We start from the raw sequence: 16,365 nt of genomic DNA, 5'->3' as shown, positions 1-16,365 counted from the left end.
GACAATTTGAGTCAAAGCGCGTCAACACCAGATCGCTGTCCTGTTTGTGACTTATTTTTAATGGAAGTGTAATAAACCTGCAAAGATTTTATGGGAGACACCCTCCACTGGCTCCCAATTCCCCAACGAATCCAGTTCAAACTACTAACACTGATCTACAAAGCCATCCACAATCTGTCCCCTCCCTATATCTCTGAACTAATCTCCCAATATCTTCCCTCACGTAATCTTCGATCCTCCCAAGACCTTCTATTCTCCTCCACACTTATTCGTTCCTCACACAACCGCCTCCAAGATTTCTCCCGAATATCTCCCATCCTCTGGAATTCCATGCCTCAACACGTCCGACTATCCACCACCCTTGACGGAACCTGAAAACCCATCTCTTCAAGAAAGCCTACAGCCTGCAATAACCATTCTGCCGCCTCGCCATCGCCAGAGCCGCCACCTCGCCATCGCCAGAGCCGCCGCCTCGCCCCTACCTTCTGTCTCTTCCCCACTATCCCATAGAATGTAAGTCCGCAAGGACAGGGTCCTCTCCCCTCTGTACCAGTCTGTCACTGTAAACCCGTTTACTGTAAACGATATCTATAACCCTGTATGTAACTCCTTTCTCATGTACAGCACCATGGAATTAATGGTGCTATATAAATAAATAATTTTTTTGGCTTCATATTGGATTTACTTGCCCTGGCTGAGGGGTTTGCTGGATCTCTGAAATTTATGCGATGGTGGATACCTTCCAAAGGTCAGCCAGTTTATCTTTTTATTCTTCCCTATGCTTGATTTCAGTTTTTTTTTGCAGGGGGGAACAACTTTCTCTTCCCCATACATCACTGCAGACAATCACTGGGTGCAGCTGAAGACTATGGGGAGGGAAAAGTTATTCCTGAAAACTGATAAAAATGAATCAATGTAAACAAGAAAACTAAATATACGCAATGTTTCAAATCTATTATCTTAGTCAGTAACTAGGGTGGGTAACGTGGGTTAGGCCTGACAGTGGTAAGTAATTCCTGTAAAGGAGCATAAGCAGATAAATGCCCTGAACATATTTTCCATCTAGGAAAACCACTTAAGTCATCTTTATTTTCTTTCAAGTTGAAAGAGAAACAAGGGATTGATTGTTTTTTTTTTATAGAGTCTGCATGACATGTGAGAAGCGCTGCATGTGAAATACTGGGGTTATTTGAGGACAACCATGTGAAACAAACAGCAGATGATGTACAGAAAGTTTTAGATCCTAGCATAATGGCAGCAGATTTGGAGGATTCTGATGCCTTACTAGCAGCCCTAAATACCTTCCAAGGTTGTTATAGTTCTGTCTCGGAAGAAATAGGGCCCTTTTGCACAAGCCAATGATCTGTTGTGCAGACGTTCTATGAATGCTCATTTCCGACAGCAAACGGACAAGTGCTCATTTGTGAGTTCATTGCATCTTCTATGTGGACATTAATATGATTTCTCTAGAGCACATCACCCCATATAAACCAGAATGTGCTGCCGACAATAGAACTGCATTGAAATTAATACTACTACGGACTTGTGCACACGACCGTAAAAATTGGACGAGTGCTATCTGTCATTTTGACATATCCACGCCCCGGCGCTCACTGACTGTTCGTTCAGCATTCGGCCCGGCTGTCGGTCTGTACCGGGGGCGCTGCCGCTCTCTAAACCCGGAGCAGTGACTGAACCCACACAGGCACCACCCGTGACTGAAATCCAAATGCTTGGGCAGGGGTTGGACCAGATGACCCAGGCGGTCCCTTCCAACTCTACCATTCTTCGGTTCCAAGTTGTCTTCCTCCAGGCAGCGGGGCTCTAAAGCTATGTGCATACATCAGGAATCTTTGCAGAAATTTCCTGACCCAAACCGGACTTTTTCCGCAGGAAATCCGCATGCTTTTTTGCATGTTTTTTTGCGCTTTTTTTGCGGATTTTTCGTGTTTTTTTCCAGAGCTTCCCCAATGCAATATATAGCGGCAAAAACATGAAAAATCCGCAAAATTAATGAACATGCTGCGTTTTTTACCATGATGCGTTTTTTTTTTTCGTGAAAAAAAAGCAACATGTGCACAAAAATTGCGGATTGCATTCTATTAATAGGATGCTTAATGGATGTGTTTTTTTCGCAGTTTTATACTGTTTTTATAACAAAAAAACGCGAAAAAATCCGGAACGTGTGCACACAGCCTAAGTCTGGGCACTGGACAGATTCAGACCTGTATGTTATCCCCATATCTGCAGCTTAATGGCATTTCTTCACACAACAGGTTCCCTTTAAAGGGAACCTGTCACCTGAATTTGGCGGGACCGGTTTTCGGTCATATGGGCGGAGTTTTCGGGTGTTTGATTCACCCTTTCCTTACCCACTGGCTGCATGCTGGCCGCAATATTGGATTGAAGTTCATTCTATGTCCTCCGTAGTACACGCCTGCGCAAGGCAAAATTGCTTTGCTTGATTTTTTTGCACAATGCAGCATGTCACTTATTTTAGCGTTTTTTCAGCGTTTTTCACCCATTGAAATTAATGGGTGGTGAAAAAAATGCCCCAAAAACGCAGGTATCAGGTTTTGCTGCATCTTTTGTGCCAAAACATGATTCTATAGAATAGGACTTTTTTTTCCACACTAAACTTTAGCAGCATGCACAAGAAACAAATCTAGCATGCCAAAACCACAGCAAGAAAAGCCAAGGAAAACCTGCTTTTTTCTGCAGCTTCTTTTTTCATACCAAAAGGTTTTGCTGCAGTAATAAAAGAACACTGAAAAAGTGCCTAGTGTGAACTTACCCTAAGACAAAGATAAAAATCACTTTGGCGCAATTAAATTTGAAATCAACATATTTCTGCTTATGGTTCTATTTACTCAATATCACAGAACTCCCAAATGGACAGGTTATTTCTGTCCCAGTAACCATTCCAGTTGAGTGTACTTAAGGCGGGTTTCACACCCCACGTCCTGATGTTTCCAGTAACGGAAAAAACGGTACCAGAGATATTTGTGCAGCGCCCCAGAAACCTGGTCGTTGCAGTAATGTCGCTCTGCCGCTAAGGAGGGTGATGTTATGTCTGATTGCACTAAAGGAGTTCATCTGACCAGGTATCACAGCACACATTACACTTCACACTCCGGCCACTAGGGGGAGCAAAAGGCACTATTTATTAGGTCACTCCTCACACTGGTAAAACTGGGGGTTGGATAGGAAGTTGGGGAGAATGCAGCCTGGGAGAGCTCCAGGGAGGACCTGTCAGAACTGGGAATCTGGCAGGTACCTAGCCGAAAGGACAGATTGTTACGGAACCGCGCCTGCACTACCTTGCGGCGGTATCTAAAGAAAGGACACAAAGCGAAGGATATTGTGGACAGTGAGAAAAGAGTTCAAGTACAAAGGAGAGCCAGTAGGAGTCGTGCCCCGAGAATGGCAACATCCTACTGAGGCGCGTAGCCGGTGGCCGGAGCACCGAGGAAGTAACAGTCTCCACGCATTACTTCAAACAGCGGCAGCACAGTTAATTACAGGTTGGCTGTCTACCATACATCACCTAAGAAGGACATAGGAGGCAATCGTGGGAGAGGGGCATCTCTAGGGTCCCAGAAAAACTCCAGGCCTACCTGTCATAAAGGTGCGTCCTAGCCATAACAAACCTGGGGGACGGTGAGAGAAAGATCTAGAAAGAACGAGAACAGAAGTTGTGAGGACTATCCTGAATGCCCAGCAGGGAAGCACTACAACACACAGGCGCTAGTTGGTAGGCACTGATTTCCACCTGCAAAGGGAACTCTGGATGTGCCTTTGGACCGGCCGGTCTCAGACAGCCCTGTTGACAGTGCTCTGGATTGAGGATCCTGAAACCTTCAGTAAAAGGTAAAGAGACTGCAACCCTGTGTCCTCGTTATTCCTCGCACCACGCACCACGCACCATCACCTTTCATTGGATGCCCCTTAGCAGGGTCACGGACCAGGTCCAGCCACCGTGACATCCCCAGAACTGAGCCAGCAGAGGATCAGCACCGAGTAACCCGCGGCCCTGCGTCTGGGGGCGCTCCATTTGTGTCTGTGTGTGTACTATGTGCAGCACACGTGTGGCAATCGTGTGTGCATCAGTATCACATGGACGGCCGCTGGGGAAGAAGCGCTACAGTAAGCACTGTTCCCGGGAGGCTGGTGCTGAAGACGCTCTCATCATTCTCCCCTGCTCTGCCGGCAATTGACGCGAGCAGAGGAGAATGATGTCCAAACTATGACAGAAGGTGGGGGCTTCAGGTACTTTTACCCCCATCATCCGACACCTGCTGCCACTAATAACAGTGACAGCAGGAGCAGATGATCAGGGTATCCATCAGCCGCCGCCTTCCATCTAACAAAAAAAATGAATGAATGAAAAACCAACAACCAACCAAGCAAAACTCACAGCTGGGGGCTGCAACCCTCAGCTGTCAGCATCTGCAAGGTTGGTTATCAAGAATAGAGGGGTCCCCATGCTGTTTTTTTTAAATTATTTAAATAAATAAAAAACTGAGTGGGGTCCTCCCATTTTTGACAACCAGCCTTGCTAAAGCTCACAGCTAGGGGCTTTAATAGAAGCGTCTTTTCTGGGCAGCTACGGGCTGCTGTTTTTAGGCTGGGGTGCCTATATCAATGGCCCCTTACCAGCCTGAGTGTCACAGAGTTACCGCGACAGAGCAGTACCAGAAGACCGCAGCGTCTGATGGCTCCTGCTCCACCGCTGAGAAGCACTTCTCCGATGTATTAAATGTGTTTGTTTTCTTTCAGCAGGACAGGAGTTAATCGGCCATGTGGAAATCCCTGCATTCAGCTGTGCTCGGTTAGCCACTCATCTCTCCTATAAAAGCTCGGCCTTCAGTGAGGAGCTGGTGTCTGGAGAGCTGGAGGAGTTTATTGTATGACTGTTACTTGGTTTGTTGGCTTGGAAATTCCTCACCTGTCTTATTTTCTTCTCCCGTCCTTCACACCCTGGTGAATACCTCTATTATTTGTGTGAGTGGAATTTTCTTTTACTCTGTCTTTGCTCCCCTGTCTGTCGGGTTGGTGCACTGCAGTACATGGTAGCGCCTCTCTTCTCCGGGTGGGGAATGGGACAGATGCAGGGCTGCAGTTAGGAGACAGGACAAGGGCGGAGGCCCCGGCATCCTCGCCCTCTGAGGTATCCCGGGGAGCAGGGCGAGTTAGGGCGCCCCCTAGTGCTAGGACCAGGAAAGGTGCCCCTGGTCCCAGTTTACTTGCCAGTTCTATTGTGACACTGAGAATAGCAGCCCCCCAGCTGTGAGCTTTGGCAAGGCTGGTTGTCAAAAATGGGGGGACCCACGTCGTTTTTTTTTTTACATTTATTTAAATAATTTAAAAAAAACAGCGTGGGGACCCCTCTATTCTAATCAACCTGCAGAAGATGACATCTGGGGGTTGCAGCCCCAAGCTGTGAGTTTTGCCTGGTTGGTTCAAGAAAATAGGGGGGAACCCACGTCGGGTTTTTCATTCATTTAGTTAGATCACAGGCGGTGGCTGTGGAATACGCCGATCATCCGCTCTTGCTGTCACTGTTATTAGCGGCAGCAGGTGTCATCGTTCGGACAGCCTTCTCCTCTGCTCGCACCGATCGCTGGAAGAGCAGGGGAGAATGATGAGAGCGTCTTCAGCACCAGCTGCCGGGGAACAGCACTTACTGTAGCGCTTCTTCCCCGGCGGCCATCCATGTGGTACTGATGCATCACACGGACAGCATCCATGTGCTGTACGTGTTTACACGGATCCATTGACTTGAATTGGTCCGTGTAATCCGAGCAGCTGTACAAAAACGGACATGTGTATGTGTGTGTCACTCGGCCACACGGTCCGTGAAAAAACACAGATATGTGCACAGGCCCATTCATTTGAATGGGTCTACGTGTGTCAGTGTCTTCTGTTCGTGTGAAAACTGTCACCGCACATACTGGACTGACGTGTGAAAGAGGCCCAAAGGTAATTTCCAGGCCTGTCCACATGAACCATTTCATATTTAGATGTTATCAAATACCAGTGAAAAATATTTGCCTGTTGAATATACACCCTGCTATAATAAACCTTCACACCAAGCAATGGAACTTCTTCCTGTTTTGATAGCACATTTTGGGATTTACCTCCAAGTTGCTGATATGTACTTTGCTGTTTGTACTGGATTTCATGCATGCCTTTTATGATTTATATTATTTGTTTATTTTCCATTTTGGTGTTCAGTAACTACATAGTGCAGAATCTTGAGTTTGTAGTGAATATTTGTTTTTACCAATTAAATATTTTGATGTATCAGTGATTCTAGTGATTTCAAGAGAAAATAACAGCATTTGCTTCAGACGAAGAATTTCTCCCTAAATTACAAATGATAATTTTAGGATTTTATAGGGATATTCCCGTTTTAGCAAATAAGCATCTTTCTTTGTAGAGTGAAAAAATTATATAATTTCATTTCTAGACTTTCTGTTTTCAAAAACTGAGTTTGCTGTTATGCATCAGGAACCAGAAGCGTATCTAAAGGGTCACCATATGGAGGCAAAATGAGTCCCCCAGTCCTGTGGGTTACAACATTAGGCCAGTCTCACACGTCCAGATAATTCCGGTACCGGAATTATCCGTGTCTGTGTGCCCGTGCGTTTCTGTGGCACATCAGTGTGGCACACGAGCGGCACACGTGTGCCGCCCGTGTGCCGACTGGGTACCACACGCACCGTGCAGGAGACAGTGCTAAAGTTTAGCGCTGTCCCCTGCATCGTGCTGAAGCCGCCATTCATATCTTCTCTGCAGCAGCGTTTGCTGTAGAGAAGATATGAATATTCCTTTTTTTTTTTGTTTCTCGTGTTTAAAATAAAGATCCATGTCCCCACCCCCTGTGCGCTGCTTCCTGTCCTGGCAGCACCTTCTACTGTATGAGCGGTCACGTGGGGCCGCTCCTTTGCAGTAATGAATATGCGGCTCCACCCCTATGGGAGGTGGAGCCGCATATTCATGATTTGATTATGCACAGAATTTGGATTCCTAAAATATGTCGACGAAAAGATGTTTTTGATTTATATAAACTAATTTTATTATGCCACACATTGCTGTAAAGAAAATCTAATTTAACTGGGAAATCAATTGCAATGTTTTGTAACCTAATCTGAGAGCAGCATAATCTAGGGGAAGAGACCTTGATTCCAGCGATATGTCACTGACTAGGCTGCATTATGTAGTTTTCATAAAATCACTGTTTTATCAGCAGGAAATTATCACTAAAGGACTAGTAAACCTGCTCCCATTTAGTCAAACCATGCCTTCACCACTGCTTGGAAGCTTTCTCACTATGCACAGTGTTTGCAAAATGAGCAAAATACCTTGGGGACACACTAGAGTTAGCAAATTGGTACATAATAATGTCAACTCATGTAATACAGATCCACAGTGTATCTCAAATATCGGGGGGTTTCTCGTCACCAGCAATTGTGTCAATCAGGTGACATTTGTAAATTTCGATCTCACCTGTAAGCAGGATGGAGAAGTCAGTCCGAGTAAATTTCGACTCCAATACTTATCACACTCTCTACACATTACATGACACGGCATATACAAAAGACGCATGACATAATACATACACAACGCGATTGGTGTCTTCAGGGGTAGGAACGAGAGAGCACAATCTGCCAACCTTATAGTTATACAGAGTTTAGCATTCAGAGAACTGGTTGATCTGTCGCAGATAAAACCGTGATTTCATCAAAACGGCAGGAAGCTGCCGAGTAGGTGGTACATCACTGGAATCAGGACCTCTGTCCCTACATCATGTTGCTCTCAAATTGGGTAGCAAAAACTTGGTGACAGACTCCCTTTAAGGCTGCCGTCACACTAGCAGTATTTGGTCAGTATTTTACCTCAGTATTTGTAGCCAAAACCAGGAGAGGAACAATCAGAGGAAAAGTATAAGGCTGCCGTCACACTAGCAGTTATTTGGTCAGTATTTTACCTCAGTATTTGTAGCCAAAACCAGGAGAGGAACAATCAGAGGAAAAGTATAAGGCTGCCGTCACGCTAGCAGTTATTTGGTCAGTATTTTACCTCAGTATTTGTAGCCAAAACCAGGAGTGGAACAATTAGAAGAAAAGTATAATAGAAACACGTCACCACTTCTGTATTTATCACCCACTCCTGGTTTTGTCTTACAAATACTGAGGTAAAATACTGACCAAATACTGAACGTGTGAACGTGGCCTAATAGAAACACGTCACCAGTGCACCACTTCTGCATTTATCACCCACTCCTGGTTTTGGCTTACAAATACTGAGGTAAAATACTGACCAAATACTGAACGTGTGACGACAGGCTAAGGCTGAGACTACACCATGACACTTGTCACTCGACAGAAATTTTAAGACAATTTGTGAGACCAAAAACTTCTGTGCAACTTACTGTTGTTTGACTTTTTTTTTTTTTCTTCAAAAAATAACCAAATCATAAATAAGTCGCACGGAGGTCATAGTTGTACATGACTTGCATTGAGTCCTATACCAAGTGCCGGGAAATCCAACATGTTGGGGAACATTTGTAACTTTGTTTTGCAATCGCAGGATGTTGCAGATCGCAAGGCCAATACTGTAAGAAATCATTACATGTAATGTTGCAATGCGGGACTGCGATTTCAGATTTCATTGTCACTGAAAACGTGTCTCTATTGGTATCACTATATTTGTTTTTAAGATACCGTAACTAAGAAGCTGTAGGAGAGATCAGCGCAAATAGGGTCTTATCCGAGAAATACAGCGAGCTTTACACTCAGATTCAACTCACATGTTCAATCTGTTAAAAAAACATATAATGTAAAAAATCAGCCGCAGCGGATCCACTGGTAGCAAGCGACCATCAGATGGTCTTTCCTGAAGAAGAAGTTTAAAATACTTAGAATCGCATAGAAATAAGCCACCATCTTACTGTACCATACTGTGAAATACGTATTCATTTTGTTGGCAGTGCGGAATTTGCCCACTAACTCCCTTTACAGTATGATTTTTTTTTTTTTTAGAAAAGTGCATTATTTTTCCCCTTTTATGTAAATTTCAGGTTTGCATACAACACATCAACCTAAAATCAATATTAAAATAAAATGTGTCTCAAAAACAAATACCCTCTGCCCCCTCCCCCCCCCCCCCAAAAAAAAAAAAAAAAAAAAAAATAACCCAGCACCGCTGAGATATGGAAAGGCATTCCAAAGTTATCGTTACCTTAAGTTACACACGTCAGGTTTGAAAAATGAGTCTGCGTTGTTATACTTAGTCCTCATAACACAGACTTTCATCTTTTTTTCATTTTTTTAGAAGTCTCTTGCCTTTGCATGCAGGTTCTATCAATAGATCACTTTCTGGTCTTACAAGTGGGAATGCACATAAATAGTTCCATATGCCAGACCACGTGACTTCTGGGAAGCAGCACCGCTTACTGGAGACGGTATGAGAGCGAATAATCACACGGATGGATATAATAGCTGAAAGAAGTGCAAGGCAAGCACAGCTGAGGTTGCCACCGTCCTCATGGAAACAACAGCTTTTAAGGTCCTTTCTAGTAAATCTTTTATTAACCCATTCAGGACTGGGGCTATCTGACAAGGCACTGCATTGGTGGAGAAGAACAGTTCCGTACAAACAGACTTTAACCTAATGTGAGTGCTGAGATGATTGCTCTAAGTCCAGGTTGTTTGGAGAAACTGTACAGTTTATTAACAGCTGTACTGAAAATCTAGAGAAAATGATTTCTCTACTACTGAAGGATTTACTATTTCTCCCGTAATCTGTGCTGTACCCAAGTAATCCACCTTTAAGACATTTTCGGGAGTGTAAACTGAGATTAGGAGGCACTATACTGCAAAGCTGGCCATACACATTTGATACCTGTCAGAGGAACTAGTCTTCTGATTCCACCACACACAGGACCTCTCGGTCATGCATTCCTGTGTTCTCTATGAGTGACCCGCTCACAAGCGATTGCTTGAGAAAGGTTCTCCCCTAGGAACCGAAACATCGCCATGTTGGGCCACTAAATAAGAAGCTTTTTTCACTTGAGTGGTCTGCTGCCTCCAATTTTTTGGGACGTATACAGTACAGACCAAAAGTTTGGACATACCTTCTCATTTAAAGATTTTTCTGTATTTTCATGACTATGAAAATTGTACATTCACACTGAAGGCATCAAAACTATGAATTAACACATGCGGAATTATATACTTAACAAAAAAGTGTGAAACAACTGAAATTATGTCTTATATTCTAGGGATTTCTTGCCTTATAAATGGGGTTGGGACCATCAGTTGTGTTGTGCAGAAGTCTGGTGGATACACAGCTGATAGTCCTACTGAATAGACTGTTAGAATTTGTATTATGGCAAGAAAAAAGCAGCAAAGTAAACAAAAATGAGTGACCATCATTACTTTAAGAAATTAAGGTCAGTCAGTCCAAAAAATTGGGAAAACTTCGAAAGTGTCACCAAGTGAAGTAGCAAAAACCATCAAGCGCTACAATGAAACTGGCTCACATGAGGACCGCCCCAGGAAAGGAAGACCAAGAGTCACCTCTGCTTCTGAGGATAAGTTTATCCGAGTCACCAGCCTCAGAAATCGCAGGTTAACAGCAGCTCAGATTAGAGACCAGGTCAATGCCACACAGAGTTCTAGCAGCAGACACATCTCTACAACAACTGTTAAGAGGAGACTTTGTGCAGCAGGCCTTCATGGTAAAATAGCTGCTAGGAAACCACTGCTAAGGACAGGCAACAAGCAGAAGATACTTGTTTGGGCTAAAAAACACAAGGAATGGACATTAGACGAGTGGAAATCTGTGCTTTGGTCTGATGAGTCCAAATTTGAGATCTTTGGTTCCAACCACCGTGTCTTTGTGCGACGCAGAAAAGGTGAACGGATAGACTCTACATGCCTGGTTCTCACCGTGAAGCATGGAGGAGGAGGTGTGATGGTGTGGGGGTGCTTTGCTGGTGACACTGTTGGGGATTTATTCAAAATTGAAGGCATACTGAACCAGCATGGCTACCACAGCATCTTGCAGCGGCATGCTATTCCATCCGGTTTGTGTTTAGTTGGACCATCATTTATTTTTCAACAGGACAATGACCCCAAACACACCTCCAGGCTGTGTAAGGGCTATTTGACCAAGAAGGAGAGTGATGGGGTGCTACGCCAGATGACCTGGCCTCCACAGTCACCAGACCTGAACCCAATCGAGATGGTTTGGGGTGAGCTGGACCGCAGAGTGAAGGCAAAAGGGCCAACAAGTGCTAAGCATCTCTGGGAACTCCTTCAAGATTGTTGGAAGACCATTCCTGGTGATTACCTCTTAAAGCTCATCAAGAGAATGCCAAGAGCGTGCAAAACAGTCATCAAAGCAAAAGGTGGCTACTTTGAAGAACCTAGAATATAAGATATAATTTCAGCTGTTTCACACTTTTTTGTTAACTATATAATTCCACATGTGTTAATTCATAGTTTTGATGCCTTCAGTGTGAATGTACAATTTTCATAGTCATGAAAATACAGAAAAATCTTTAAATGAGAAGGTGTGTCCAAGCTTTTGGTCTGTACTGTATATATATACAGTATACAGCTCTGGCAAAAATGAAGAGACCACTGCAAAATGTTCAGTTTGTCTGATTTTTCTCTTTATAGGTATACTTTTGAGTAAAATGTAAATTGTTCTTTTATTCTATAAACGTCTGACAACATGTCTCCGAAGTTCCAAGCAATAAATTTTGTATTTTTCTTCTGAAAAGGAGAAATGGTCAAAATAAAACCAACAAAAAAAGGTTTTCAGACCTCAAATAATGCAAAGAAAACAAGTTCATAATCATTTAGAAACAACAATACTAAAGTTTTAACTCAGGAAGAGTTCAGAAATCAATATTTTGTGGATTAACCATGATTTTTAATCACAGCTTTCATGAGTCTTGGCTTGCTTTCCACCAGTCTTTCACACTGCTTCTGGCGCAAAAATGTAAGCAGTTCTTCTTAGTTTGATGGTTTGTGACTATCCATCATCCTCTTGATTACATTCCAGAGGTTTTCAATATGGTTCAAGTCTGGAGATTGGGCTGCCCATGACAGGGTTTTGATGTGGTGGTCGCTTAATTTTTGCCAGAGCTGTATATAGGTCCTCCATCTCAGTATATATGCTCACCATCCTGGGGTATCTGACCGCCATCCTGGTAGATATGTTCCACATCATGGCCCCATCCTGTTATACAGTATATGTTCCCTAACCTGGTATATATTTTCCCCATACTACTGGGCCCATGCTTGCATATATGTTCCCCATCTAGTATGCTGTATTTGTTCCCCACTCTGATGTATATGTTCCCCACTCTGATGTATATGTTCCCCATCCTGGTGTATATGTTCCCCATCCTGGTATATATGTTCCCCATCTTGGTGTATATGTTCCGTGTCCTGATATATATATGTCCTCCATCCTGGGCACATCCTAGTATTTATGTCCCCCATACTGGGCCCATGCTTGTATATACGTATGTTCACCCTCCTAGTATACTGTATATATTCCCTACCCTGATGTACAGTGGGGCAAAAAAGTATTTAGTCAGTCAGCAATAGTGCAAGTTCCACCACTTAAAAAGATGAGAGGCGTCTGTAATTGACATCATAGGTAGACCTCAACTATGGGAGACAAACTGAGGAAAAAAAATCCAGAAAATCACATTGTCTGTTTTTTTAACATTTTATTTGCATATTATGGTGGAAAATAAGTATTTGGTCAGAAACAAAATTTCATCTCAATACTTTGTAATATATCCTTTGTTGGCAATGACAGAGGTCAAACGTTTTCTGTAAGTCTTCACAAGGTTGCCACACACTGTTGTTGGTATGTTGGCCCATTCCTCCATGCAGATCTCCTCTAGAGCAGTGATGTTTTTGGCTTTTCGCTTGGCAACACGGACTTTCAACTCCCTCCAAAGGTTTTCTATAGGGTTGAGATCTGGAGACTGGCTAGGCCACTCCAGGACCTTGAAATGCTTCTTACGAAGCCACTCCTTCGTTGCCCTGGCGGTGTGCTTTGGATCATTGTCATGTTGAAAGACCCAGCCATGTTTCATCTTCAATGCCCTTGCTGATGGAAGGAGGTTTGCACTCAAAATCTCACGATACATGGCCCCTTTCATTCTTTCATGTACCCGGATCAGTCGTCCTGGCCCCTTTGCAGAGAAACAGCCCCAAAGCATGATGTTTCCACCACCATGCTTTACAGTAGGTATGGTGTTTGATGGATGCAACTCAGTATTCTTTTTCCTCCAAACACGACAAGTTGTGTTTCTACCAAACAGTTCCAGTTTGGTTTCATCAGACCATAGGACATTCTCCCAAAACTCCTCTGGATCATCCAAATGCTCTCTAGCAAACTTCAGACGGGCCCGGACATGTACTGGCTTAAGCAGTGGGACACGTCTGGCACTGCAGGATCTGAGTCCATGGTGGCGTAGTGTGTTACTTATGGTAGGCCTTGTTACATTGGTCCCAGCTCTCTGCAGTTCATTCACTAGGTCCCCCCGCGTGGTTCTGGGATTTTTGCTCACCGTTCTTGTGATCATTCTGACCCCACGGGGTGGGATTTTGCGTGGAGCCCCAGATCGAGGGAGATTATCAGTGGTCTTGTATGTCTTCCATTTTCTAATTATTGCTCCCACTGTTGATTTCTTCACTCCAAGCTGGTTGGCTATTGCAGATTCAGTCTTCCCAGCCTGGTGCAGGGCTACAATTTTGTTTCTGGTGTCCTTTGACAGCTCTTTGGTCTTCACCATAGTGGAGTTTGGAGTCAGACTGTTTGAGGGTGTGCACAGGTGTCTCTTTATACTGATAACAAGTTTAAACAGGTGCCATTACTACAGGTAATGAGTGGAGGAAAGAGGAGACTCTTAAAGAAGAAGTTACAGGTCTGTGAGAGCCAGAAATCTTGATTGTTTGTTTCTGACCAAATACTTATTTTCCACCATAATATGCAAATAAAATGTTAAAAAAACAGACAATGTGATTTTCTGGATTTTTTTTTCTCAGTTTGTCTCTCATAGTTGAGGTCTACCTATGATGTAAATTACAGACGCCTCTCATCTTTTTAAGTGGTGGAACTTGCACTATTGCTGACTGACTAAATACTTTTTTGCCCCACTGTATATGTTCCCCATCCTGGTGTATATGTTTCCCATCCTGATATATATATGTCCTCCATCTTGGGCACATCCTAGTATATATGTTCTCCATCCTGGTGTATCTTATTTTATCGCTGATCTTTAATGTATAGAAATAAAAAAAAATTTCTACTCACCTTCCCTCCGCTCCCCCGCCGAGTGACGTCCTCTTCTGAAGCTGACAGCTGACTTTAACCCACAGGATCACATGACATCACTGCATGCGCCCCCAGTCACGTGCATGCCGACGTCAGTTGCTGGCCTCTGATTGGCCAGCAGCTTGTATTGCAGCCCACGGACCCCTGTGCCGTGGTACACTTCAGCTGAATGTGTTTCCGAAGTTTGTGCTTCACTTGAACGGGCCCGGTTGCGGTTGTGATTGTTACGCCCCTGTGTATACAAACAGGATGCAAAAACATGGTGTGAACATAGTGATCTGTTTTGTTTCGCTGCTAATAAATATAGTACTGTACTGTTTCATAGTGAGATTATTAAAAATACTAGATATTACTTTCATTTTATCCAAAAAATTCTTTAAAAATATAAATAGATCTTCATTGGAAAAAATGGCTCCCAGAGCGAGGATTTTACGCATGCACGAGTAGCAATTATTTGGAACTAGGACATAGTTCCAAACCATTTTAGGTTGCAAGCCACTTCATTAAGACAGAGGTATCTTAGAGGGAACTAGTCTGATTGCCATATGTGGAGTCGGGAAGGATTTTTTTTCCCCAATGTGGAGCTTACTCTTTGCCACATGGGTTTTTTTTTGCCTTCCTCTGGATCAACATATTAGGGCATGTTAGGTTAGGCTATGGGTTGAACTAGATGGACTTATAGTCTTCCTTCAACCTTAATAACTATGTAACTATGTAAAAAGAAAGATTCGGGGGGCACAGTTTGCCACGGGAAGGGAGAAGTCCTGCTTCTTTGGAGCTCCCACAACTTCCCCTAAAAAAGCTTATAATAGCTTACTAAAACTGGATATTCGGATCCCTGGAGCCATTATAACATGCCAAGGAACAGCCATAAACTGAAGGAATCCGACCCTACAAATAAAGATCTTCTTTGGAGCAGAAAACTATGAGGGGGAACAGTGGAGGCCTACAGATTCCCGGAAAGACTCAGACCAGGTCTGTAGTCATAAAGCCTGACCATCCCCACACCCAGCACAAGCCGAAGCTTCAGGGAACACTGCCTGTCATGATCCCAATGGCAGGGGATCACAAAAGGACAAGCACAAAACACAAAACAAGCTCTAGGGTGATGGAAACTGAGCTGACCGCGATCCTGAACCTAACACACAACTAGCTGTAGCCGGGGAACGTGCCTACGATGATTTCTAGACGTCTCGCGCCAGCCGAAGGACTAACTTCCCCTATTAGAAGAAACACAGACCTCTCTTGCCTCCAGTGAAACACCCCACAGAAATAGCAGCCCCCCACATGTAATGACGGTGAAATGAGAGGAAAGCACATACGTAGTTGTGAAAACAGATTCAGCAAAATGAGGCTAGATAGCAGAGGATACAAAAGTGAACTGCGCGGTCAGCGAAAAACCCTACAAAAAACCATCCTGAAATTACTTGAACTCATGTGCCAACTCATGGAACATGAGGAGTAATATCAGCCCACTAGAGCAACCAGCAAAAAGGAATCACATATCTGCAAGCTGGACTAAGACAAAAATTAAGCAAAACGTGGAACAGGAAAATCAAAAACTTAGCTTGTCCTGAAGATTACAGAAGCGGGAAGCAGAGGAAACAAGACACACTGATTACATTGATAGCCGGCGAGGAAATGACAAGAAAGCCAGGTTAAATAGGAAACTCCCATATCCTGATAGAACAGGTGGACACCAGAGACCGCAGAAAACACAAGTCACCCAGTACCATCTGTAACCACCAGAGGGAGCCCAAAAACAGAATCCACAACAGTACCCCCCCCTTGAGGAGGGGTCACCGAACCCTCACGAGAACCACCAGGGCGACCAGGATGAGCCCTATGAAATGCACGGACCAAATCAGCAGCATGAACATCAGAGGCAACCACCCAAGAATTATCCTCCTGACCATAACCCTTCCACTTGACCAAATACTGGAGTTTCCGTCTGGAAACACGAGAATCCAAGATCTTCTCCACAACATA

Source organism: Ranitomeya imitator, chromosome 7 (genome assembly GCF_032444005.1).
Source record: "Ranitomeya imitator isolate aRanImi1 chromosome 7, aRanImi1.pri, whole genome shotgun sequence".
NCBI lineage: Eukaryota > Metazoa > Chordata > Amphibia > Anura > Dendrobatidae > Ranitomeya > Ranitomeya imitator.
Note: the sequence above shows the minus strand (reverse complement) of the source record.